The sequence below is a fragment of the Nycticebus coucang genome, chromosome 5 (genome assembly GCF_027406575.1).
Source record: "Nycticebus coucang isolate mNycCou1 chromosome 5, mNycCou1.pri, whole genome shotgun sequence".
Lineage (NCBI taxonomy): Eukaryota > Metazoa > Chordata > Mammalia > Primates > Lorisidae > Nycticebus > Nycticebus coucang.
The window spans coordinates 111541368-111568496 of record NC_069784.1 but is presented as its reverse complement, the minus strand read 5'-3'; the positions used below and the strand labels follow the sequence as shown (position 1 = coordinate 111568496).

Here is a 27129-nt window from a genome sequence, read left to right as displayed (position 1 = left end):
TAAATTTCATGACTACGTAGTAAGCTGAGAATTGCATCCTAAGTGCCACAAGAAAGTCTATTTTTTATGAGTATAAAAAAAGCAGATATATACAAATATTCAGAAACAGATGAACCGAAAAGGAGGCTAATGACTCAACATTTTTTGCCACTTAACAGTGGGTTGACTTGGTTTTAGTTCCAGGCATGGGCAAAGGTTCAAGTTGGATCTCATTTTATTCAAACTGGTTTTCCCACCATCTTTAGTTACATCGTGACAGCACTCCCACTATTATGCCTCAAATACCAAACACTTTGCCAATACTTTCATTGGACTAAAGAAAAGAGACTGCAAATAAACATATTTGGTACCTCCAAAGATCGCATATCTTTTTTCTTTTTCCCCAGTTCCCCTTGCTCTCAATTTTCTTTTTCTGTTTTACCGATGTGAGGATGAACTCAGACAAGACCACACCTCTCTCCTCTTTGCTGCCGGCCACTTTTGTAGTGAAGGACTCTGTAAAGGGCAAGGGCACTCAGTTCATTGCCAAGTCAATTTCCAACTAGGTCCAGATCTGTTTAGCTTCAAATACAGCCTTAGTTCCTTCATACATTATGTAGTACGAAACATCTAGCTGCTGTCATTTCAAATGGATTGTCATTTTCAAAAAGTGCACAATCTAATTTATGCCTCCGTGTACGTGACATATAACAAAATAAAAGTAGCTTCATCTTGAGTGATTTAAGGTTTTCCACAGACTGCCGGGTCCACCAGGTGATAATGCTCACAGATTTGAAGCCATCAGCTGCCCTTCTCCCCACAGTGGCATATTTATTATGCTACAAGGTTTGGCAAACTTCATGAAGCAAATCAGGTCTGTTCCCAATATCCTGGCCTCTGAGCATAATGTACCAATGTAGCAAAAATATGCTGGTATACTTCTCCTTATATAGGAAAATCAAAAATGTGTCAGTTATTAAAATTCTAGAGAGAGTATTATAATAAAAACTGTCCTAATAATATCTTAAAATGTTTCTCATTTCTACCTCTGTCACCCTTTTCTCTGTTTGTCATGAACTGTTCATTCAAAATTCTTTTTTCCATTCCTTAGCACCACTTAATCCAAACAAACTATGGTTCTCTCTTAGCTCAAGAACAGCTAATCCTCCAAGGATACATTCAAGTAGCTATTTAAAAGGTTTCCAAGGTTGAACTGGTCTTAGGCTAGAATAATGCAAGAGTCAATGGTAAAGGTCACAGGAACAAGGACAGTCCAGTGTAGCTCATACATTTAATTGATTGAAAAGAAGGAGCCTTATTTGAGGCCAAAAATTGCTTGTATGTGCTTGGAACACAATAGGTACTACAGTAAGTTATTAACAGTGTGTGTTAGGGTGAGACTAAAGGGCTGAATATGATTACACAAAATCACAGGGATTTGAAAAAAGAAATTAATTACTTTAGATATTTCTCATACTTAGCACTAAGTACTACACTGAAGAATATTAATCCAGTAAAATAATACATGAGACATAGGGTTTAATCAACAAGAGTTATAATTCCTTTCTGATGTGGTGTTAGAAGCCAAAGAAAAAGATTCCGCCAGCAGCTTGCCATTTCCTGCTTAGTGATGCCAGAAGGCCAAACAGAAGGCAGGTGTTAGGAGAAGAGCAAAAGAATTTAGTCTAACAATGGACTTTAGTTTAAGATTTGGGATCAATTACACAAAGCTATTTGCTTCTAAATAAGCATTCTAGAGATTATTGCATCACTTCAAAGGGAAGTGTTACAGCTCACAATGACTCCTGCTAAACTCAGGAGAGATTGTATAAGCAGTGCTTCCAATTGGGCTGTTAATGACCCATAGCTGATCAGCTTCAGGCCCTCCCTTATCTGTATCATGGCCACAAGGACACAAGGATACATAGACACTGGTACCTATTTATTCCAGATCGGGCTGTTCCATTTGTCACCGGCCAGAAAGGATGTGGTGGAAATGTTCTACACTGTTTCCCCGAAAATAAGACATCCTCCGAAAATAAGACCTACTTACAGGAAAGATAAGACATCCCCTGAAAATAAGACCTAGTGAGTCTTTGGGAGCACACCTTAAAATAAGACACTGTCTTATTTTCGGGAAAACGGGGTAGTTGTCAGTGGTGGGGGATAGGGAAATATTCCCCTGTGAAGCCGATTCACACTTTAAACCCATAAGAAAAGCATTGGTCCATCTTTCAAAATTTTCTTTCTTCAAGACAATGTATTTCTTATGGACAACATGCATGGTAATCAGGATAGCAGATACATCCTTACCTCTACCAGTCACATTACCTTCACATATGACATTGGCTGATCAGTTTGTTAACATTTGTATTCAGAGCAGTAATTCTGAAATTCTTCTTATCTCACAAGAAGAGATGTTACCAAAACGCTGTAATGCCAATGAATCTTCAAGGAAATAGTGAAGCCTGTTCTACTGATATTTTCACAAAGAAAACAAAAAGACCTGTTGTAGTTGAATAGTCCTAAGATGGAAAATATTCTAATAAGAAATGTCAATGAAAACTTTGCAAAGAAAAGTCAATAGTATATTACGTAAATTAGCTCTAACGTGTAGGTTCCAATCACTGCTTCCCCAACTTTCATGACTTGTTTTTTTGTATAGGAATGTTATAAACAATAAAATGATATAGTTATTTAATGAAGTAAATGCATAAAATAATATAGAAAGTGCCAAAAATGCCAAAAATCTTTAGTCAAGAAATATCTATTTGAATGCTTTTAAAATTATTTTCATTGTAGCATGTAAGAATGTTGAAAAAGAGAGTAATACCAAAAATCAGTAACAATAAGTGAAAAGGTTAAGATAGGCACAGTGCACTTTTTTCCCCCAGTATAAAAACTTTGAAGTAAACAAAATAATTTACCAACTCTATAAAGCTTTGAAATTCAAGTTGCTATCAAACCCAGGGAGATTCTTTCAATTGTATTGTCTGGATGAAAGATTGAAAGCTGAGTTGTTTGTTTGAAATGATTTAGCTACTCAGCACCAAATACCCAGAGCTGGATGCAGGGACCGAAATTAAAACTGTCAATGTTCTCACAGCAAAGGCAATTCAGAGCCCTCTTCATTTGCTAAAATATATCCCCAGGTTTTCTTATGTCCAGATGGCTAGCCATTAAAAGGATTCTGCTTCCTACTTTTTAGGTAGAAGAGAAAAGAAACATAGAGAAATGTGGAGGAGCAATTAGTTTCATTCTTGCTAACTATCAATTTTCTTTTCACTCAGCCAAGTATTCTCAAATCATGTAAAAATTATTCCACTAATATGATCTGAAATAAGAACACGCCCACACAAATGACTAAAAGCTGAAGGCACAGGTCAAAGTTATATTTGTCAAAAGAATACTCCAATATAAAATCAAGGGCGAGAGTTACCATGCTAAAAGTCAAACTAACCTTTCTGGAAATATGAAGGGCACTTAATTGCTGTGGAAGACTATCGTATTTTCTTTTCTTTTGTTGGACCCATTCCTAAGTCATTCAAGAGGGTAAATTTAACATTTTCAAAAAAGAAAAATGAAAGGAATCTTATCACCCTCCTTAGGACCTGGTCAGAAATTGACTTCCCATTCCATGTAGTGGCCTATTAGGGATGGATTTTGGGTCTTCTTTGTGCCAAGAGTCACAGCAAGGGTTATGGTGTACAGGATATTGAACGTGACCTAGAGCTATAAGAAAAATACCTGACATCCCTCACCTATAGCTAAGTAAGAATGTACTTTTCTTATTTTCTGGAGTCAAGATTCTAGCTACAGTATAAACAGTAGAGCAGCACAAAAATGTGAAATCACTCTAAAAATCACTTTAATACTACATGTTGGGGGAACATGAAGTCAGGTGATTAAAAACCTGATATTTTTCTGTTTCTTCATGTAAATGGAAGTTAAAACAAGCTGTTGTTGATAAGCTTTGTGCCATTTCCATTGCATGTGAAACAGGATCCAAAAAAATGAATTAGAATTTTTATCTTTAGCCCTATACCTGTGCTATTCAGTATGGTAGCCACCTGCCATGTGTGGCTATTAAAATTTAAAGTAGTTAGAATTTATAACATTAAAAATGTATTTGCTCAGTTATACTAGCTGTATTTCAAATGCTCAATAACCACATGTGGTCTGTGGACACCATATTGAATAAAGTATTGGACATTTATATCATGGAAGAAAGTTCTAATGGACATTATTGCTCTGTAGCATAAATTACTATCTCTAGCATCTTGTAAGACATTGGACAAAGCAATACTGTCATCAGTAGGTTGGTATTGCTATTTGCATTCTACAGGCAATAAAATTGCAATTCAAAGACGTTTAATGACTTGCCAAGATAACATAGTGTGCAGTCTTGTAAAAAACTGAGACTATCGCAAAATTTTAAGTGAGGTTATCTGATTTCTGTCATGTGTTTTCACAGAATCTCTGCCATGATATGCACTTTAAACAGATCACAAGTAAGTTTATTCCTCGCCATAGTCTCCAAATAATCTAAAGTCTACATGTAGAATTTCTTTTTTTTTAATTTATTTATTATTAAATCATACTTGTGTACATTAATGTAATCATGGGGCACCATACCCTGGTTTTATATACCATTTGACATATTTTCATCCCACTGGTTAACATAGCCTTCCTGGCATTTTCTTAGTTGTTGTGTTAAGACATTTATAGTCTACATTTACTAAGTTTCACATATACCCTTGTAAGATGCACCGTAGGTGGTTCCACCAATTACCCTCCCTCCGCCCATTCTCCCCCTTCCCCTCCTCTCCCTTTCCCCTTTCCCCATATTCTTAGGTTATAACTGGGTTATAGCTTTCATATGAACGCTATAAATTAGTTTCATAGTAGGGCTGTGTACATTGGATACTTTTTCTTCCATTTTTGAGATACTTTACTAAGAAGAATATGTTCCAGCTCCATCCATGTAAACATGAAAGAGGTGAAGTCTCCATCTTTCTTTAAGGCTGCATAACATTTAGAGATCTAAAAATAGACCTGCCACTCGATCCTACAATTCCTGTACTAGGTATATACCCAAAAGACCAAAAATCACATTATAACAAAGATACTTGTACCAGAATGTTTATTGCAGCCCAATTCATAATTGCTAAGTCATGGAAGAAGCCCAAATGCCCATCGATCCACAAATGGATTAATAAATTGTGGTATATGTACACTATGGAATACATGTAGAATTTCTTAAGTGATATACTCAGAGGTAAAGGGAGACTCCCTCTTCTCCTTGCTTCTGAAATATGTTGAATTAAACCTTTTTCTTATTTTATCCTTTGGAACCTTCTGATCAATGTCACACTTGACATCTCTACCTATTCTTTGTATTTCTCTTTATCAATATTTTACCCAGATAATCTAGGCCCTTTAACTGGATATGATTCAAATTGACAAACTTTGACAGTGACCTACAGAGCATGAAGATTTCTCACAGTCCCAGACTCTAATGACAACAGATGACAATGATTAGGGAAAACAGATGCTGATGTTCAGCATCACTTGACTCAGATTCTGACCTTGCAAGTTCTATAGACAATGAGATAACCGTAATGTTATAAATATAGCTCCAGTGACAGGCCACGGAAGGCTCCATAACAATTTTAGATTTCTGATAATCCACATGGTCTCAAAAATCTACACCAAGAAAAAAGATGTGCAGCAACCAATAGCATGAATGATTTGAACACGTTTCTCTCTTTTGCTAACTTCTTAATAGACACAGTCAACACATGTATATCTAATAAGGATATCATCCTGAAAATGTGCAATCTTAGATAAATTTGCTCAATGACCTTTTCTTCATTTCTATTTCCGCTTGTTCACGTCTACTTGTTCTGTAAATTATTGAGATATCGGTATTGAAAACTCCAACTATATGGTAGATTTGCCTATTTCTCTTTACAGTTTTATTAGTTTTGCTTCATGTATTTTGAAGCTTTGTTATTAGGTGCATTAATAGGTATAAATACATACAACCTCTTGATTACAGATGCCTTCCTCATGATAAAATGACCTAAATTATCCCTGGTAATATCCTTTGCACTTAAATCTACTAAATCTACCTTTTCTGGTATTATTAGTATAACCACTCCAGATTTCTTTGGACTAGTCTTTTATTTCTTTTGAGACAGAGTCTCACTCTATTCCCCTGTTCAGAGTGCTGTGGTGTCATAGCTCACAGCAATCACAAACTCCTGGGCTCAAGTGATCCTCTTGTCTCAGTCACCTGAGAAGCTGGGACCCACAGGTACCTGCCACAATCCTAGGCTTATTTTCCTATTTTTTGGTAGAGACAAGGTCTTGCTCTTCCTCAGGCTGGTCTTGAACTCCTGAGCTTAAGAGATCCTCCAGCCTTGGCCTCCCAGAGTGCTAGGATTACAGATGTGAGTCATCATGCCCAGCCTGGACTAATCTTAGCATGACATATATTTTTGCATTCTTTTACTTTTAACCTGTTTACTTACATTTAAAGTAGAATTTTTGTAGGCAGCGTACAGTTGAGTCTTTCTATTCAATTGTACACTCTGACTTTTGTGTGTTTAGACTATATATATTTAATGTTACTATTGATAAGGTTGAATTTAAATATACCATTCTGCTATTTGTTTTGTTTGTCTAAACTTTTTATTATTTTTATACATACTTTACATCTAAAGTACTATATTAAAAGTTCCATGGAACCTTTGTCTGTTCTTCTAAGTGCTCCAGAATATCAATGTATTTTTTAAAGATTATTTTTTGTGCATATCTCCAGTTAAGCATAAAAGTGTAAATGTACCCACTTGCTCTCTGTTCTCTACTAAAGACCTTCAAAAATGACAACAAAGGTATTTAAATTTTTTTATTTAAAAATAATTGTAGGTTCACATGCATTGATAAGACATCATACAGAATACAGATCCTATGTGCCTCAATAATGTCATCATAGTGCATAACTGAAATTGACATTGGTATAAGCTACTGACTTTTTCAGAGTCACCAATTTTATCTGCACTAATTTGCTTGTGTATTTAATGCTCCGAAACTTCAACACTGGTGTACATTTGTGTGAGCACCGCCACAGAGAAGACACAGAGGAGTCTCCTCACAAAGATACCTTGTACTACCTTTCCATGACCACAGCTACCTCCCTCCCTGAAAGTCTCTGACAACCATAACTGTTCTTTATTTCTATACTTTTGTAATTTCAAGAATGTCATAGAAATGAAATAATACAGTATATAACCTTTTGAAATTGGTTTTTTTACTCAACATAATTCACACGAGGTCCAGCCAAGTTTTCACATGTATCAATAATTCGTTTCTTTTTAATGCTGAGTAGTAGTCCTTATGTACCAGAGTTTGTTTAACTATTCACCCATGGAAGGCTATTTATGTTATTCCACAAGAGAAAAGAAAAAAAAATTATTTATTTATTTATTTATTTATTTATTTTTGGCTAAAGACTCTGTGAAGAGAGTGAAAAAGACAGACTCAGAAAATATTTGCAAACCACATAACTAACAAAGAACTCGTATCTATAATATATAAAGAAATCTTGGCCAGCCGTGGGGTTTCATGCCTGTGATCTTTGCACTCTAAGAGGCCAAGGGAGGAGGATCCCTTGAGCTTGGGAGTTGGAGATCAGCCTGAGTAAGAGTGAGAGTGTGCCTGTAGTCCCAGCTACTGAGGAGACTGAGGCAGGAGAATTTCTTGAGCTCAGGAATTTGAGGTTGCTGTAGGGTAGGTTGACATCATGGCACTCTAGCCTGGGCAACTGAGTGAGTCTCTGTCAAAAAAAGAAAGAAAAAAGAAATTCAATGGTAAAAAACCAACACTACCATTAGAAAATGGGCAGAAGATATGAACAAACATTTCACTGAAGAAGATATACAGCTGCCAAATGAATATGAAAGATTCTCAACATCATAAGTTATTAGAAAATATAAATTAAAACCACAGTGAGATATCACTATATGCTTATCAGAATGGCTAGAATAAAAAGTGGCGATAATGCCAAATGCTAGTGAGGATATGGAGAAACTGGATCACCTATTTATCACTAATGGAACTGCAAAATGGTACAGCTTCCCAGGAAAAGATTATGGTGGTTTCTTACAAAACTAAACACGTGCTTACCATATGACCCAGTAACTTTGCTCTTGGGCATTTATCCCAGAGAAATGAAAAGTGAAGTTCACATAAAACCTGTACATGAATTTTTATAGCAGCCTATTTATAATAGCCAAAAAATAAATGAAATTTTGAAAGGCCATAAACTCAAAGGACAAAGAACACAGGTGGAGTTACTATGAAGTTAATGAAACTGAAGCCTCCCGGAGCCCCTCACAGTTTGCATGGGTGTCTTCCAATACCCTGGCAACATTGCCATATATTTTTGTAAGATAAGACATTTAAATCATAATTAATTAGTATTGTTATGTATTTCCACTCAGACTTCTACATCATGATCCACCTTGTATTGAATATTGCCCGTGATCATTTTTTAGAGCCAGCTGAGGGAAGTTTTGAGATATACTTTGAGTTTGGTTTAGAGGGATATATTTATGTTGCCTGCAATCACTGTGTATACGGGTATATTTTGAGCCATCCTAATGGTGGTCATGGCTTCTAGGAATACTTCTGTTACCCACTTTACAAACACATTAGGTATCACAGTAGAGATGTGTACTCAGTCTCTGAGACTGTTCTGTGATATGATTATTTCCTATGGTACCAGGCATCAGTGTATGTACACGCAGCACACCAGAAATAAGAGTTAAAATGCACAACACCCAAAACCAATTTCTAGGCAATTGTTCCAAATACCAGATATATAAAATTGTAAGTGAATAATTTGGTGTCAATTTCTAGGCAATTGTTCCAAATACCAGATATATAAAATTGTAAGTGAATAATTTGGTGTCACATATATAATTTACCACATTTATGTTTTGATGACAACTTTACAAAATGTATAATATTTCTTAGGCTTTTAGGGCATGGATGGATATTTTCATGCCTATGATGTAAAATGTTGACTATGGCTGTGTACGAAGTCAAGTATCTTGTGTATCTCAACTTTGAATAAAAAGAAAACATTTAACCATGCTATAAAAAATATTGAAATATTTTTCTGTTTCCTCCAAAGAACATGGTATTATAAAATTGTTCTCTTATGAAGAAGTAATCAAAAATATGTAGGTAGAAAAATGGGGGGGAAGTATTATAGGGTTATATTAGGTTGTTAACCAAGAAAAATATTATGCTTTTTCATTCAATGATACTTTAAGTTTAAAAAAATTGTCATGTATTAGGATTTATTTTCATATTTAAAATAAGTATTCCCTTTTGGATCTAATTTTGTATTCGTAATTTTTTCCTCCTTATTTTAAAGAAAGCATTCAAAACTGTATAAGCTTTAGTTCTCATGAAATCTATATCTGTCTCCAGTCAAAAGAAGAGAATAGAAATTAGGAATAAAATTTGAAAGCCAGAAAGCAGATGGATGAATGATGGCTAACTTAGCAAACCAGAAGGCACCCAAGCAAACAGTGAAGGCCTGAAGCTTCAGTTAAAGACTAAGCTGGTGGTGGCAGAAGCAAAAAAATTTATATACCATTCCAGAAAGGCTTAAGACTTAAAAGAATGAGGTAGGTATATCCAAAAAATGGAGGAACACATAAAGCTAAAACAAAAAGACTGATTGACGTCTGTTTATGAAGTACTAAGTATTTCATATTTCCTTTCCATACCAAGCAAAAGTATAGAAATTTACTCTCTGTAGAAGTTAAACCAGTGAGTCTACTGAAGGCATAGGTATAGTCCCAATAGGGAACTCTCAATCCCTCAGCGATTGGTTTCAAAAACATATAAAGTTTGGAAAATTTTCCCCTAGAAAAGCTCATTAGCTTAACAATACTAACAATGTGGGCAATATCCACCCAAATCAAAGGCTAGCCTAATCACTTACAATGAAACCAATCAATTACATTTTTAGCACTTCGTCTACAAATAAGAAAAGATGGCCAAGGAAAACCAAGTATTTTAGGAAGGCCTTTGACATTAAAAATATATAATAAGGCAAAAGAAATTTGGGGGAGATAGAAATGCAGGTAGAAAAATAAAATTGAAAACAGCCAAAATATTCAACAACAAAAAGTGAACTAAAGTATGCTACAGTATACTAAAAATATACACTAAGTATCTTCAGAGAAAGGATATTGCATCTATAAAACAAGACGGGAATGCTACATAAGAAGGATAATTTTTTGAAAAAGGAAAGAATTTCAGAAAAACTAAAACATGTTTAAAATGAAAAAAGAAAGTCTTTTAAAATGAAAAAGGAAAGTCTAATTTGGAATACAAATTAGATGACATCTTCCAGAGAATAGAGCAAAAGTTAAGAAATGTTAAAAGAGAAAACTAGAAAGTGAGTCCACAAGGGCCAACATTTAATTAATATAGTTTCTTGAAAGAAATTTCCCCCATTGACCCTCCCTCAATGTAAGGGAAGACATTATCAAAGAAATATTTTAAAAATTAATGTCCAGAAACAGACATATATGAATTTCCAGATTGGAGGGTTATAGTGCACATCATAAAGACCCAAAAGATATAAACCAAGGTGTACAACTATAAATTTTCCTTATATTGGGGTGGTGCCTGTATCTCAGTGGGTAAGGCATCTGCCCCATATACCGAGGGCGGTGGGTTCAATCCCGGCCCCAGCCAAACTGCAACAAAAAAATAGCCAGGCATTGTGGTGGGCACCTGTAGTCCCAGCTACTCGGGAGGCTGAGGCAAGAGAATCACCTAAGCTCGGGCTTTGGAGGTTGTTGTAAGCTATGATGACACGGCACTCAACCAAGGGCGACAAAGTGAGACTCTGTCTCTACAAAACAAAAATTTTTCCTTCTATCCGGAATAGAGAGAAGATTCTGACCTTTGAGAGAAATACATTCAGGTGCAAAGAATAGAAATCTGAACGACAAAAGATATCTCCTCAGCATTGCTGGAAGCCAAAATGTAATGGAGCTGTGCCTTCTAAATCTCAGGGAAGATTTCCAACCCAGAATTCTGTACCCAGCTAAATCATTGACCAATTACAAAGATAAAATAAAAAAAATTCAGAGAATTGACTTTTATGAGTCCTTTTCAAGGACATTATAAAAAAAAAAAAAAACTTAAAAAAAGTAGATCAAGGCTCAGTGCCTGTGGGTCAAGCGGCTAAGGCACCAGCCACATACAACTGAGCTGGCAGGTTCGAATCCAACCCTGGGCCTGCCAAACAACAATGACGGCTGCAACCAAAAAATAGCTGGGTGTTGTGGCGGGCGCCTGTAGTCCCAGCTACTTGGGAGGCTGAGGCAAGAGAATCACTTAAGCCCAGGAGTTGGAGGTTGCTGTGAGCTGTGATGCTATGGTACTCTACCCAGGGTGACAGCCTGAGGCTCTGTCTCAAAAAAAAAAAAAAATAGATCAAGAAAGAAGATGAAGTGTTTATGGAGTAGTAAATGGCACACAGAAAAGAGAGGAAGCAAATATTCAAGGTAATATTAAAAGGATGTCCCAAGACTGAGCTGAGAAATTCCTAGAGAGAAAACATTTCAGATTAATTGCAATAACTAACCATTGAATAATAATTTTACCAACAATTGGTACATTCTGGAAACTCATTAAGAGAATAAAAGAAATGAATTATATATGATAAATGTGCTACTGGTGTATGAGAGGTACATATTCATCTTTTGCAGTATAAAATTCTGGAAAATATCTAAAACGGCAAAGTCAAGAAAGAGCAGGATAAATATGTTATTTTAAAATGTGGAAGTAAATATCAAAGAAGCTATAAAAGAGTTGAAAACGATTATGTCTCAGGAGCAAGAGTAACAGAGAGGGTTGGTCAGGGAACTGCTATTTTTTGCAATAAGCCTTGTCCAAATATTTAAACCTAAAACTAAAATTTTAAAATGTACTCAAATGGATCTTTACAGTGCATTCTGTTCATCATCTTGCCTTTGAACTTACTATGTCTTGGACTTATTTTCATAGCAGTATGTATTGGTCCATTTTTTCTTCTTCCTCTTTCATCTTTTTTAATGAGTTATATTCACCTATTGCTAAAATGTAATTACTTTAACTAATAGTATATCAATGATAATTTAGTTTGGAGTTTGTTGTTGTTGTTGTTGTTCTTACTAAAGCCTTAATAGCCAATCTCTCATGGCATATTTTTGCTTGCCATTATGTGTAGGATAAGTTCCTAGGAGTACATTTAAAAAAAAAAAATTAGTAGAACCTCTGTAGTTGACCACCTCTCTGCATTGACCCCCTCCTCAGGTTAACGTAATTTTCAGAGACCAGATATGTACCTATCAGTACAGTAGGGCTAGTTCCTTATGTTGACCACCTCCATCTGTTGACCAATTTGTTACAGTCCCTCAGGTGCTCAGGTTACAGAGGTTATAATGTATTCAAAAGAGGTTTCTTCTTGTTTTGTTTTGTTTTTTCAGATTTTTGAAAAATAAACTTTTATGTTTATACCAGTTTTACTTAGACGTGAAGAGAAAGTTTCCACATACACCACAGTTTTCCCTATTAGTAACATCTTATTTTACATTAACAAGCCAATATTGATATATTAATATTATCTAAAATTCAAACTTTATTCATATTGCCTTATTTTTTTAACTAATATGGTTTTTCTATTCCAGGATTACATGTAGGATATCATTTCACATTTAGTTGTTTTGTCTCCTTGGGCTGCTTGTGGCTGTAAGAGTTTCCTAAACATCCTTTGTTTTTCATACATTGATCATTTGGAAAGCAATGGCTAGATACTTTGTAGAATGGCACTCAAATGGGATTTATCTGATCTTTTTCTCTTGATTAAAAAGGTATGCTTGGGGAAGGAAGGCTATGGAAGAGTCATTTCCACCATGTTGTATCAACAGTACATACAATCAACATAACGTATCACTGTTGGTGCTACCCTTGAACACCTGGCTGAGCACTATTCACCAGATTTCTTCTCTGGAAAATTAAATTCCTTTCTACCCCCTTTCCATCCTTTTATTATTTTTTGTAGTCAGGTTCTCTGGCAATACATTTTCTTAGTCTTTGTTTCTCAGAGAAAGATCTTATTTCTCCTTTACTTTTGAAAGATAATTTCATTGGATATGGAATTTCAGGTTTCTGGGGGGTTTTGTTGTCATTGTTCAGCTCTTGAATATTTTCATCTATTTTCTTCTAGCTTGCATTGTTTCAGAGAAGTCCACTATTATTTTTAACCTTGTTCCTCTACAGAAGAGGCAATTTCCCCCACCTCCCACCCCACGTTCTCTCAATTCTTTACCTTTGGATTTCTGCATTTGGGATATAATATGCCCCAGTATAGACTTTTTGGTTTTTATCCTGCCAATGTTTGAGCTTCCTGGATCTACGGTTGGGTGTTAGTTATTAATTTTTGAAAAATTCTTGGCCGTTACTACTTAAAAAATCTCTTCCTCTCCATTCTCTTTCCCCCCTCTGATATTTTAATTAAATGTATGCTATACTTTTTGAAATTATCTTATAGTTCTTGGATAGTAACTTTAATTTTTTTTTCACTTGATCTTAGCTAAAAGTCGAAGAAGTTATATATGTTCAATTCCTTTTCATTCTTTTGTTTCTTTGCATTTCAGTTTGAGAAATTTTTATCAACTTAAGCCCACTGATTCTTTTGTCAGTTATTTCTAGTATTCCCATAAGCCTCTCAAAAGTATTCTTCATTTCACTTACTGTTTTTTCTTTTGGGTATTTAGGAATTTTTCTTTCTCAGAGTTTACATCTCTCCAGTTATTACACATCTATGCTTGCATGTTATCTACTTCTTCAAATTTGAACCTTCATTATTGCTAAGAGCTACAGCATCATTTGTTCACTTATGCTAGAATAAATATCTACTAATGGTAAATGAATTCTATACTTTAAAGAAAGTCAAAGGGCCCTCCGCATGTACACAATAATCTATGGACAGGAAATGAAATATGAAGCAAAGCCAAAACTCCCACTGCAGCTTTGTTTTGTCAAGCTCTGTGCTCGTAAGATATTGTCAGCCACAATGAAATGTGACTTTACTAAACATTATCATTTAATGACATAGAGGATGTAAAAATAAAACAAGTCACCCCAGATGCTGAGGTTGGAACAAACTAAAAAAGAAGTTATTTCCACATTTACATGATAATGTTGCCGTAGACGGTGCTGAAAACTGTCCAATATTCAAGGTTGTTTTTTAAAAGTAATTGTAGTTTTAGTGCCTCTAACCATAAAAGCGTATCTGATTTGTAGTTTAAAACATCATCCAACACAAATTGAAAGTTTCATTTGGATCCAATTCTTTTAGACACTTTGCTATCTCTTACTAAAAATAATTTCAGGATCTAAAATTTAATGTAAATATGAGCTATGATTTTTGAAAGAGCCATAAAAAGTAAATTCAATTATCAAAATGAATGCTTAGTATGTGAACATAAGGCCTTTTGCTCTCAGATCCCTCTGCTTCTGTTTTAACAGAGATTCTGAGTAGGAGAATGTACTAAATTCGCCCACTTTACAGCTCATTTTCCAAACCAGCAGGCTAGGATTAGGGGGATTTTATCTATGTGCAGATAGACAACAATAGTTTAAAAACGTCTACATTCAGTCATCAGGAATTAATCTTGTTCTATTATCTTTTCTTAGAAGATTCTCATGCTACTAAATATTATACTTCAAGATGTGTTTATCTCATCAAAACTGAAGCACCTATAATTTACATGTCTTCCCCTTTTTTTCTTGGTTTGAATAGAAAATGTTATTCCAGAGAAAGGTCCCAATACTAACGGCCTAAAAACTTTTTTATCAGAAGAAAAAGAATCCCAGAAATAATGGTGCCATTTGGACATATAATCCTGGCTAATGAGCACATAAACTTTTGACAAAAAACAAACAAAAAAAAACAAAACTTGATAATGAGAATCTAGTCAATTGCATAATGATCTGGGGCCTAAGAATTAGTTTGTGAATTTATAAACGGTATTAACTGCTTTCAACAGCTACTATGTCAACACTTTAACTGTGGGCTAGATTAGAGATTCGTTTTATTCTGAGCAGATTAAGAATGAGAGTAGAGGATGAAACAGAATGGGGAAAAGAAGCAGGAAATAGGATCAATATTTTACTTTTAGAAGAATCTACTGTCAGATGCAATAGCAAGGAAGTAATTGCACTGGTGACCAGCGTACCAGTAAAAATGGCACTGGTACCATCTCAGGTACTCGTAGGTGAAGTAGGATACCAACTCTGTGTGGAGGCCCATTGCCTCCCCCCTTTCTTCTCCTTCAATCTGCCTACATTTCAACTCCTGCACAGCTATGTGGTTCAGAATCAATGTTTTGTTTCTTTTCCCCTCTTATTTGTGATTTGGGCATACTGCAACAATTTGAAGTAGGTTTCACCCAAAGAAGTCTATGTAGTTCTGTGATCTGTTTGTTGAAGATGTTTTATTTGTAGACTGCTTAATGTTATTGAATACAACATTGTCTGGTGCAATGAAATAGAGTTCAGTGTGGAATCATATATAAGAAAGAACGCAGGCCTCAACGTGAAAATGTTGGGGTTATGGTTGTATCTCTACCACGTAAGAGGTGCAGTGTTTGTAGGCAATGTACATTTACTTTCTAAGTTCCTATTTTCTCACTAGTAAATGAGTTTAATAATAGAATGTACTTCTTTGATTTTGCCTCAATATTAAATGAACTCTTCAAGCCTAGTGCATGAAATATAATAGACACGATGTATGTTAACCATATAAAATGCTGAGCATGACATTGCATGTCTACTTTAAATAGAAAGAATTTAATACAACATTCTTACCTTATTTAAAGCTAAACACAATCCATTAGGCTTCCTGGCATCAAATAGACTCATGGTATTCTTAATGTCAGTCATTAGAATATTAATTGCATCCTAGGGATGCAAGGCTGCTTTAACATACGCAAGTCTATAAACGTTATCCACCATATTAACAGAGGCAAAAATAAAGATCACATGATCCTCTCAATAGATGCAGAAAAAGCATTTGATAAAATCCAGCATCCTTTTCTAATTAGAACACTGAAGAGTATAGGCATAGGTGGCACATTTCTAAAACTGACTGAAGCTATCTATGACAAACCCACAGCCAATATTTTACTGAATGGAGTAAAACTCAAAGCTTTTCCTCTTAGAACTGGAACCAGACAAGATTGTCCTCTGTCACCTTTACTATTCAACGTAGTGCTGGAAGTTCTAGCCAATACAATTAGGCAAGACAAGGAAATAAAGGGAATCCAAATGGGAGCAGAGGAGGTCAAACTCTCCCTCTTTGCTCACGACATGATCTTATACTTAGAGAACCCCAAAGACTCAACCACGAGACTCCTAGAAGTCATCAAAAAATACAGTAATGTTTCAGGATATAAAATCAATGTCCACAAGTCAGTAGCCTTTGTGTACACCAATAACAGTCAAGACGAGAAGCTAATTAAGGACACAACTCCCTTCACCATAGTCTCAAAGAAAATGAAATACCTAGGAATATACCTAACGAAGGAGGTGAAGGACCTCTATAAAGAAAACTATGAAATCCTCAGAAAGGAAATAGCAGAGGATATTAACAAATGGAAGAACATACCATGCTCATGGATGGGAAGAATCAACATTGTTAAAATGTCTATACTTCCCAAAGCAATCTACCTATTCAATGCCATTCCTATCAAAATACCAACATCGTACTTTCAAGATTTGGAAAAAATGATTCTGCGTTTTGTATGGAACCGGAAAAACCCCCGTATAGCTAAGGCAGTTCTTAGTAACAAAAATAAAGCTGGGGGCATCAGCATACCAGATTTTAGTCTGTACTACAAAGCCATAGTGCTCAAGACAGCATGGTACTGGCACAAAAACAGAGACATAGACACTTGGAATCGAATTGAACACCAAGAAATGAAACTAACATCTTACAACCACCTAATCTTCGATAAACCAAACAAGAACTTACCTTGGGGGAAAGACTCCCTATTCAATAAATGGTGTTGGGAGAATTGGATGTCTACATGTAAAAGACTGAAACTTGACCCACACCTTTCCCCACTCACAAAAATTGATTCAAGATGGATAAAGGACTTAAATTTAAGGCATGAAACAATAAAAATCCTCAAAGAAAGCATAGGAAAAACACTGGAAGATATTGGCCTGGGGGAAGACTTCATGAAGAAGACTGCCATGGCAATGGCAACAACAACAAAAATAAACAAATGGGACTTCATTAAACTGAAAAGCTTCTGTACAGCTAAGGAGACAATAACCAAAGCAAAGAGACAACCTACACAATGGGAAAGGATATTTGCATATTTTCAATTAGACAAAAGCTTGATAACCAGGATCTATAGAGAACTCAAATTAATCCACATGAAAAAAGGCAACAATCCCTTATATCAATGGGCAAGAGACATGAATAGAACTTTCTCTAAAGACGACAGACGAATGGCTAACAAACACATGAAAAAATTTTCATCATCTCTATATATTAGAGAAATGCAAATCAAAACATTCCTGAGATATCATCTAACCCCAGTGAGAATGGCCCACATCACAAAATCTCAAAACTGCAGATGCTGGCGTGGATGTGGAGAGAAGGGAACACTTTTACACTGCTGGTGGGACTGCAAACTAGTACAACCTTTCTGGAAGGAAGTATGGAGAAACCTCAAAGCACTCAACCTAGACCTCCCATTCGATCCTGCAATCCCATTACTGGGCATCTACCCAGAAGGAAAGAAATCCTTTTATCATAAGGACACTTGTACTAGACTGTTTATTGCAGCTCAATTTACAATCGCCAAAATGTGGAAACAGCCTAAATGCCCACCAACCCAGGAATGGATTAACAAGCTGTGGTATATGTATACCATGGAATACTATTCAGCCATTAAAAAAAATGGAGACTTTACATCCTTTGTATTAACCTGGATGGAAGTGGAAGACATTATTCTTAGTAAAGCATCACAAGAATGGAGAAGCATGAATCCTATGTACTCAATTTTGATATGAGGACAATTAATGACAATTAAGGTTATGGGGGGGGGAAGCAGAAAGAGGGATGGAGGGAGGGGGGTGGGGCCTTAGTGTGTGTCACACTTTATGGGGGCAAGACATGATTGCAAGGGGGACTTTACCTAACAATTGCAATCAGTGTAACTGGCTTATTGTACCCTCAATGAATCCCCAACAATAAAAAAAAAAAAAAGAAAGAAACTAACATTTTACAACCACCTAATCTTTGATAAACCAAACAAGAACATACCTTGGGGGAAAGACTCCTTATTCAATAAATGGTGTTGGGAGAACTGGATGTCTACATGTAAAAGACTGAAACTTGACCCACACCTTTCCCCACTCACAAAAATTGATTCAAGATGGATAAAGGACTTAAATTTAAGGCATGAAACAATAAAAATCCTCAAAGAAAGCATAGGAAAAACACTGGAAGATATTGGCCTGGGGGAAGACTTCATGAAGAAGACTGCCATGGCAATGGCAACAACAACAAAAATAAACAAATGGGACTTCATTAAACTGAAAAGCTTCTGTACAGCTAAGGAGACAACAACCAAAGCAAAGAGACAACCTACACAATGGGAAAGGATATTTGCATATTTTCAATCAGACAAAAGCTTGATAACTAGGATCTATAGAGAACTCAAATTAATCCACATGAAAAAAGGCAACAATCCCTTATATCAATGGGCAAGAGACATGAATAGAACTTTCTCTAAAGACGACAGATGAATGGCTAACAAACACATGAAAAAATGTTCATCATCTCTATATATTAGAGAAATGCAAATCAAAACAACCCTGAGATATCATCTAACCCCAGTGAGAATGGCCCACATCACAAAATCTCAAAACTGCAGATGCTGGCGTGGATGTGGAGAGAGGGGAACACTTTTACACTGCTGGTGGGACTGCAAACTAGTACAACCTTTCTGGAAGGAAGTATGGAGAAACCTCAAAGCACTCAACCTAGACCTCCCATTTGATCCTGCAATCCCATTACTGGGCATCTACCCAGAAGGAAAGAAATCCTTTTATCATAAGGACACTTGTACTAGACTGTTTATTGCAGCTCAATTTACAATCGCCAAAATGTGGAAACAGCCTAAATGCCCACCAACCCAGGAATGGATTAACAAGCTGTGGTATATGTATACCATGGAATACTATTCAGCCATTAAAAAAAATGGAGACTTTACATCCTTTGTATTAACCTGGATGGAAGTGGAAGACATTATTCTTAGTAAAGCATCACAAGAATGGAGAAGCATGAATCCTATGTACTCAATTTTGATATGAGGACAATTAATGACAATTATGGTTATGGGGGGGGAAACAGAGGGAAGGAGGGAGGTGGGCGGGGCCTTGGTGTGTGTCACACTTTATGGGGACAAGACATGATTGCAAGAGGGACTTTACCTGACAATTGCAATCAGTGTAACCTGGCTTATTGTACCCTCAATGAATCCCCAACAATAAAAAAAAAAAAAAGGAATATTAATTGCATCCTGAGGAAAGGGCCTGTCCTAAGGCTTTTATCAAATAAGATCCCAAAACGAATGATCCATTTTGTGAAGCTGTTCCTTACAGGCTGATTTAATAAAACAGATTGTTCAGAAATGTCTTCTCTTGGATTATTAAAAGTTGGCCTTTCAGCTACATATCATGACTTAGAGAAATAAAACTAAAGGATCCGGCGGCACCTGTGGCTCAGTGGGTAGGGTGCTAGCCCCATATACTGAGGGTGGTGGGTTCAAACCCGGCCTGGACCAGCTAAAATAGCAAAGAGAATTGCAACAAAAAATAGCCAGGGTGGGCACCTGTAGTCCCAGCTACTCGGGAGGCTGAGGCAAGAGAATCGCTTGAGCCCAAGAGTTGGAGATTGCTGTGAGCTGTGACACCACAGCATTCTACTGAGGGTGACAAAGTGAGACTCTGTTTCAAAAAATAAAAAAATAATAAAAATAAAACTAAAGGATCAATAATTATTTTCTAGTCAATGAATCTGCAAATTTCAAGTGAAGTCGATAAAGTATAACTTGGAGTTGAGAAGATGTGATCCAAGTGACACAAGGATCCCCATGGTTATTAGCTCAGGGCTCAAGTTTTGTTCTTAGCTCCTCACCTTGTATGACCTGGTCGTGCAAGGTCAAAGTAGATCAGTCCCTTTTTGATAGCAATGGTTCATTTGTTTGTTATACTTTGTTTATGGCTACCCAACAATGCTCTGACCTCCTCATCCTTGACTTTATTCCTGAGGATCAGCAGATAAAATAAAAAAAAAATTAAACTTTAGGTTGTAAATTGACTCTTTGTTAATAAGTCTGGTTGAAATTTCCATAGAAAGTGGCAGTTAAAAAGAACTATTTAAAATAGGGTTTGTAAATGATGCATGATTTTCAATAATCTATTCTTTCCTTTTTCTCCTTTACCACTGATTATCAAGATTTGACTAAAAATAACTCTCCAGATGCAGAGGCTAAAACTGCCAATCAACATTCCCTGCAGTATCTTTTATGTGTCCCTGGATGAGTGCCTTCCCATTTTTTTCTGATAAGGAAATGTGTCCAGCATGCCTTCTGCTCAGTATTTCGGTATTAACCTTTTTAAATCAGGATTTTCTAATGTAACAAATTCAACATATACAAAGTTATAGATCTAATTGATTCATATAAGAAAGCTATACAAAATATTGATATCATCACCAAGAAATTTCCTTTAAGTGAATCACATTCCAAAGTAGTGCTCTCAAAAATAGTGGCGTTGCAAATCAAAGAGACAAAACAATCCTTCTATACCTCTAGGCTCTCCTATGAAAATCCCTACTGGGCCCTATTGTTTATATTGAAGAATCTAAGGGCAACATTAACTTATTCTCTCCTGCATTGTTCCATCTTGCATCTTGATGGAAAAGGGAGATCTGTGGGCTTGAACTTCCCTTGCCCAAGATTAAAAAAATAGACAATGGGCAAGCTACATGGGCCATTGTTGTAGGATCCTGAGTGAGCGAGGTTAAATTTATTATAGTCATTAAAACAATACAAGTAAGTAGGGGAAGGGGGATGGTCTGACAGCCCCAAGAGGCCACTTTCCTTTTGGATGAAAACTTGCTTCCAACGCAAACAGAAGGCAGTGGAATTCCAAAACAGGAATAGCAGGGAACTCTATTATGTCCCTTCTCACTCATGTTGCTGGCCTGTGTTATCCAACCGTGATGTAAAAGAAAGAGAAAGATAGAATGATCCACAGTTACCTTTCCTTTTAGTCCTTTTCTTACCCATCAATACGTCAAGTAAACAGAAGGTAGACTGTTGGTAGAAGATACACATATTAAGTTGTGAAATAAAAACAATTGAGTTAGTATTCTAATGTTCTGGCCAGAATAAAATAACATTCACATGTATGAATACAAAATACAAATCATGTGATTTTGATGATTCTACATATGAATTAAAGGTCTTTTTATTTGCATTTAAGACTGGCATTATGCAATATAAAGACAAATGATAAGATTCATGCTAATGTTTTAAATGTTTATTTTTATTTATAAAAATGTTATATAAACAAATTAAGAAAACAAGTCAAGAGAAAGGGGAAAAAACTATATTTTTGTCTTTAACAACATATTATTTTCTGCTTTTTGTTTAATAGGATCTGCATTTTCATTTTATTGTAAGCACTGCAAATTCTAAAGCTGTCCCTGATTGTTCCACAGCTGTTTGCTCCTTGACCTTGGCCTTGCTAAGTCAGTAATATGTTGGATTTGAGAAGAATGAAGGTGAGATGAGCACTGAGGAACACTCCAAGCCCCTTTCCTCCTGAGGCCCTGGGGACTTACCTCTTTATTGTTTTAATAAAGACCTTTCTTGCCTTATTGTGAAATTATATCAGTAACAGTAGTCTCTATCACTTTTCCAATCAAAGAAGGGTCCCAGTATTGCTCTGCTCATATCTGATTTGCTAAATACACTTGCTGTTTGTTAAATTCACCTATGCATCATTACTTCCTATAGAACAAGTTTAAGAGATTGTGTTCAACTATCTACATGCAAAACACTTTCCTTTTATTTTACAAAAGGGAATAAAAAGGAAATAATCTCATAATTTGAGGTCACTAAAAATATTTTACACATATTCTACAGAGTCTAATCCCTTCCATCACTCTTTTTTCTCATGTCCTGATTTCTTTCTCATTTATTCTTAGGTGCACAGAATCGAAGTCAGGACCTAGGCCTTTGTAGATGTCCTGTTGGTTACTTCTAAGGAAGAAAAAAAATTGAGTCGTATTGCCAGTGCTCTTTAAAGTTTTCTTAAGAGGTTATAAACAACTGGCCAAGGTGGCAATAACATTTCACCTCTGGCTTTACCTTTGGTTGTTGTCCATCACCTGTAAGCAAATCTTTTGATCTTAGCAAAAACTTTGGCTCAGTTTCAGTTTCTTTGATACCTTATCTCACATTTTCTAATTCTTGGAGTCTCAGTGTTACTGAACAATCAATGGGGTCACTGCCTGGTGTGCGTGGACACCAATACCATGGCATGGACATTTGAGAGATGAACAAGCTATTGCCAGTCAACTAGCAAGGAGACAGGAAGAAATCATCCAATCTGTCTCCCAGAGCTAGGAGCTGGGTCAGGTTTTATAAGAGTAGGGTAATGAGATATGCTCTGATTGGACCTTGCAATGGGGTGATTCCAGAGCTTGATCTGATTGGATCCTAGATCATGCCATGCAGTGTCCGCTTGTTAATTCAGCACATAGGTTCTATCCTTGGTTGCACACTTGGTTCATCTGGGCATGCTCAGATTACATGACCTTCAACCCAGGAGTCCATGGCAACTGAAAAGTAACTCACCGTGCCCTGAGGCTAGATGTGGGAAACTTCTCTTGGGGCTCAGAGTGTTGTACTAGGAAAACAAGGATCATTGACGTTGTCTACAATGCATCCAATAATGAGCTGGTTTGTACCAGGCCCTTGGTGAAGAACTGCATTGTGCTTATTGACAGCACACCACACCGACAGTGGTATGAGTCTCACTATGCACTGCCCCTGGGCCGCAAGAAAGGAGCCAAGCTGACTCCAGAAGAAGAAGAGATTTTAAACAAAAAACATTCAAAAAAAAAATTCAGAAGAAATATGATGAAAGGAAAAAGAACACCAAAATAAGCAGTGTTCTGGAGGAGCAGTTCCAGCAGGGCAAGCTTCTTGCATGCATTGCATCAAGACCAGGCCCGAGTGGCCAAGCAGATGGCTATGTGCTAGAAGGCAAAGAGCTGGAGTTCTATCTGAGGAAAATCAAGGTCCGGAAAGGCAAATAATTCTTCCTCTCTCCTTTTTTTTTTTGTTGGTTGCCATTGTCAGTTTTTAGCTGGCCCTGGGTTTGAACCCGCCAGCCTTCATGCACATGGCTGGCGTGGTACCCACTGTACTACAGGCAAGAAGCCTTCCTCTTTCCTGTCTTAGTTCATGTAATAAACGTTCATTATTCCAAAAAAAAAAAAAAGTTGAACCAGATAGGCTGGTGCAGTTACATTAGTATCAGAAGGTGGTGAGACTTAAATCCTGTTGTGATTTTTTTTTTTAATTCAGATCCTAAAGAGCTTTACGATTTCAGGACCTTCTTTAGGCTGGCCCTTGCATACACGCCTTGCCCATTTCTGCTTCACTCCTAAGTTTTCAGGAATACTAAGCTACTTGTAGTTCTTCAAATATGCCTTGTGTTGCAGACCCCCTAACCTTTTCTCGTGTTACTCCTTCTGCTTAGAATCTCCTTCACTATCTTCTGTACTTAAATAAATACTTCTAGAACTTTTAAGTTGTCAACTCAAGTGTCCCCTCCTCTGAAAGTCTTTCCTGTTCCCTCATGAAACAGATTACGGTCCATCCAGCCAGGGTCCATGTTGCCCTGGGTTATCACTCTGCCTTAGCATATACTGAAATCAGCTGAGATTGCCTTCAGATCACACTGATGTCCTTGAGGGCAGAGATGTATCTTTTGTTGTTCTTCTTGTTTTGAGATAGGGTCCTTCTCCAAGGAGTAGGGCGCCGGTTCCATATGCCAGAGGTGGCGGGTTCAAACCCAGCCCCGGCCAAAAATCACAAAAAAAAAAAAAAAAAAAAAAAGTGTGGCGGCACCTGTGGCTCAAGGAGATAGGGTCCTTCTCTATTGCCTGGGCTGGCATGCAGTGGCATCATCATAGCTCACTGCAGACTCGTTGGGCTCGCAAGATCTTCCTGAGTACCTGGGAGTACAGGCCTGTGCTACTACACACGGCTAATAATTTTTTTTATATTTTGTAGAGCTGAGGTCTTGCTGTGTTGTTCAGGCTGGTCTCAAACTCCTGGCCTCAAGTGATCCTTCTACCTCAGCCTCCCAATGTGCTAGGATTACAGGTGTGAGCCAATGGGCCAGAACAGAGATATATCTTTTTATTTGCTGCAAGTTATATGGACCTGGAACGGTAGTATTCAGCATATTTTCTGTCTGAATTTAAATCAACTGAATTAGATGTGCTCTAATATAATATGTGATCTCTCTTCTGGACATTATTTATGTGGTCCTAGCCCAGTGAATATACATATACAGTCAACCCTTAAGCAGCGCAGGGATTAGGTACACTGATCTCCCCACACAGTTCAAAATCCATATATAACTTTCAACTCCCCAAAACCAAAATACCAATAATCTACTATTGACTTAAAGCCTTACCAATAATATAAATCTGTGGTCCCCAAACCCCAGGCCACGGACCAGTACTGATTAGTGGCCTGTTAGTAACTAGGCTGCACACCAGGAGGTGAGTGCTGAGCAACCATGCAGAGTATCATATGTCACTGTCTCCTGTCACCCCTAGATGGGATCAGCTAATCGCAAGAAAACAAGCTCAGGGCTCCCTCTGGTTCTGCATTATGGAGAGTTGTATAATTATAATATTTCATCATATATTACTATGTAATAATAATAGAAACAGTGTGCACAATAAAATGTAATATATTTGAATTGTCCCCAAACCATTCTCCCATCCCCAGTCTGGGGAAATACTGACTTCCATGAAACCCGTCCCTGGTGCCAAAAAAAGTTGGGGACCACTGATATAAGCAGTCCCTTAATGCATATTTTTAATGTTGTATGTATAACCCACAGTGTTATCACAATAAAGTCAGTTAGAGAAGATAAAAATGTTATTAAGAAAATCATAAGGAAGAAAAACATACTTTTACTGTTCATTAAGTGGAATGAATCACCACAAAGGTCTTATCTTCACTTTGAGTAGGCTGAGGAGGTGGTCTTGGTGTCTCAGGGTAGCAGAGGTAGAAGAAAGTCCACATGTAAGTGGACCCACACCATCCAAACTTGTATTGTTGTCCAAGGGTCCAAATCTCTCTAAACATGTGTGTGTGTTATATAAATACATATATAAATCATATGCTCTAGCACTATTCTCCTAGAATTTTTAAAATCATAGAACCTTAGAATTAGAAAGAACCCCAGAATATCCTACTCAACATAGGAATCTCCTTTGCAAAGTTTAGGCCCCTGGTTATCCTTTTTTATTTAATTACTAGATTTTGTTTTATTATTTTAGCCAGGGGATGATGAAGTGATAGTTTCACAAACCCTTTTACTCAAAGCCAACTGCTAATCTGAATTATCTTCCCCAGAAGCCTGTTGCAAATAGGAATAAGCTACTTGAGTCGGAGACAGAGGAAATGGCATGAGAAATTTTTGCTATGCACAGGCTCAGGCAATCTTTTCCAGGAAGATCCTAAGAAGAGAGTCCCCGAAATTCTCAGGAATTTAAGAATTCTGTCACTAGCTCACTAAAGATAAACCATACAGAGAACAGTGGAGGCCTCCTCGTGGATTTAGCTAGAATTTGATTTCTTGGTACATCTTCGATTCATTTCATTCTGGGGAAAGTTAACTGCACGGTTGTCATTTTCGTCACTGTCCTACGTCAGTTACAAGATTGACATCTATTCTTTTTAGTCTAGAACAGAAATCACTGGATTCCAAGAAGCAATTCAGGCTCTTCAGGTTTTTCTTTATCAGTTTCTCCTTATACATGGGTCACATCTACCTCACCATAGATACACAGACACAGGGAGGTGGTGATGCACAGCAGCCTTTATGGTCAGTGTGGAGACTGGTCCCCTGTATACACACCTAAGGGATCTGACCCGATGACCTAGAGCCTCAGAACCTGACCCTGGGTTTTCCTCCATGTCCTGCTGCCAGCTCTATAAGAGGTCCCTGCATCTCTAACTTCATCTCTCTGTTGATACTTTCTTTTACTGAAAATAGACAACGCCTACCTAACTTTGCTGGCTTATTTTGAAAGTCAAGACAATATATGCAGAATTAAAAGTGCCATGGGAGTGAAAAAGTCTTGTGTTTACTCTTCTATCTATACTGAGAATTAATTGTAAACTGGTTGGACCGGACGAGGTAGAGAAGTGATAGATGGGAAGAGCTGCCTATTGGAAAGGAAAGATGAACTACATAGTGTTGGTTTATATCCCCAGGTACTGAGACCTTTTCTTAATCAGAGAGAAATCTATTTTGGATCCAGAATGGTTTTCCTTGAAAAGAAGATGAATAGCTGAATTATAAAAGTAGGGCAATGGAATGGAGAGACTTCTTACCTAGGATTTGACACTGGATTACTTCCTACTCCCAAATTTCATCGTTTAAGAGCCAAAATTGTCCCACAATGGTCCACAGAGCTCAGCCTTCTTCTGGGCAGGTTCTACGGGGCCGATACTCAGGTCTATGTTCAATACCACTGTCTGTGGCCTGTGGCTTTGTGCTTAATGGGGCAACTGGAACAATGAATGACTTCCTGCTCTTAAGGTCACCAAGCAAGCATGTGCTCCTTTGGGTCAGTGATGGCTTTGTGTGTCTGTTTCCTAGCTATTGCTCCATCAGTGAGCCAGGATGACGAGGGACTGGATTGTTTTTTATTTTATTTTT

General features: G+C 36.9%; 1 pseudogene; it reads left to right on the top strand.

Annotated features, from left to right (window-relative positions):
* The window catches only part of LOC128585571 (40S ribosomal protein S8-like), a 30190-nt pseudogene extending 6694 nt beyond the window's left edge, over positions 1-23496 (top strand).
* The last annotated feature ends 3633 nt before the right edge of the window (positions 23497-27129 follow it).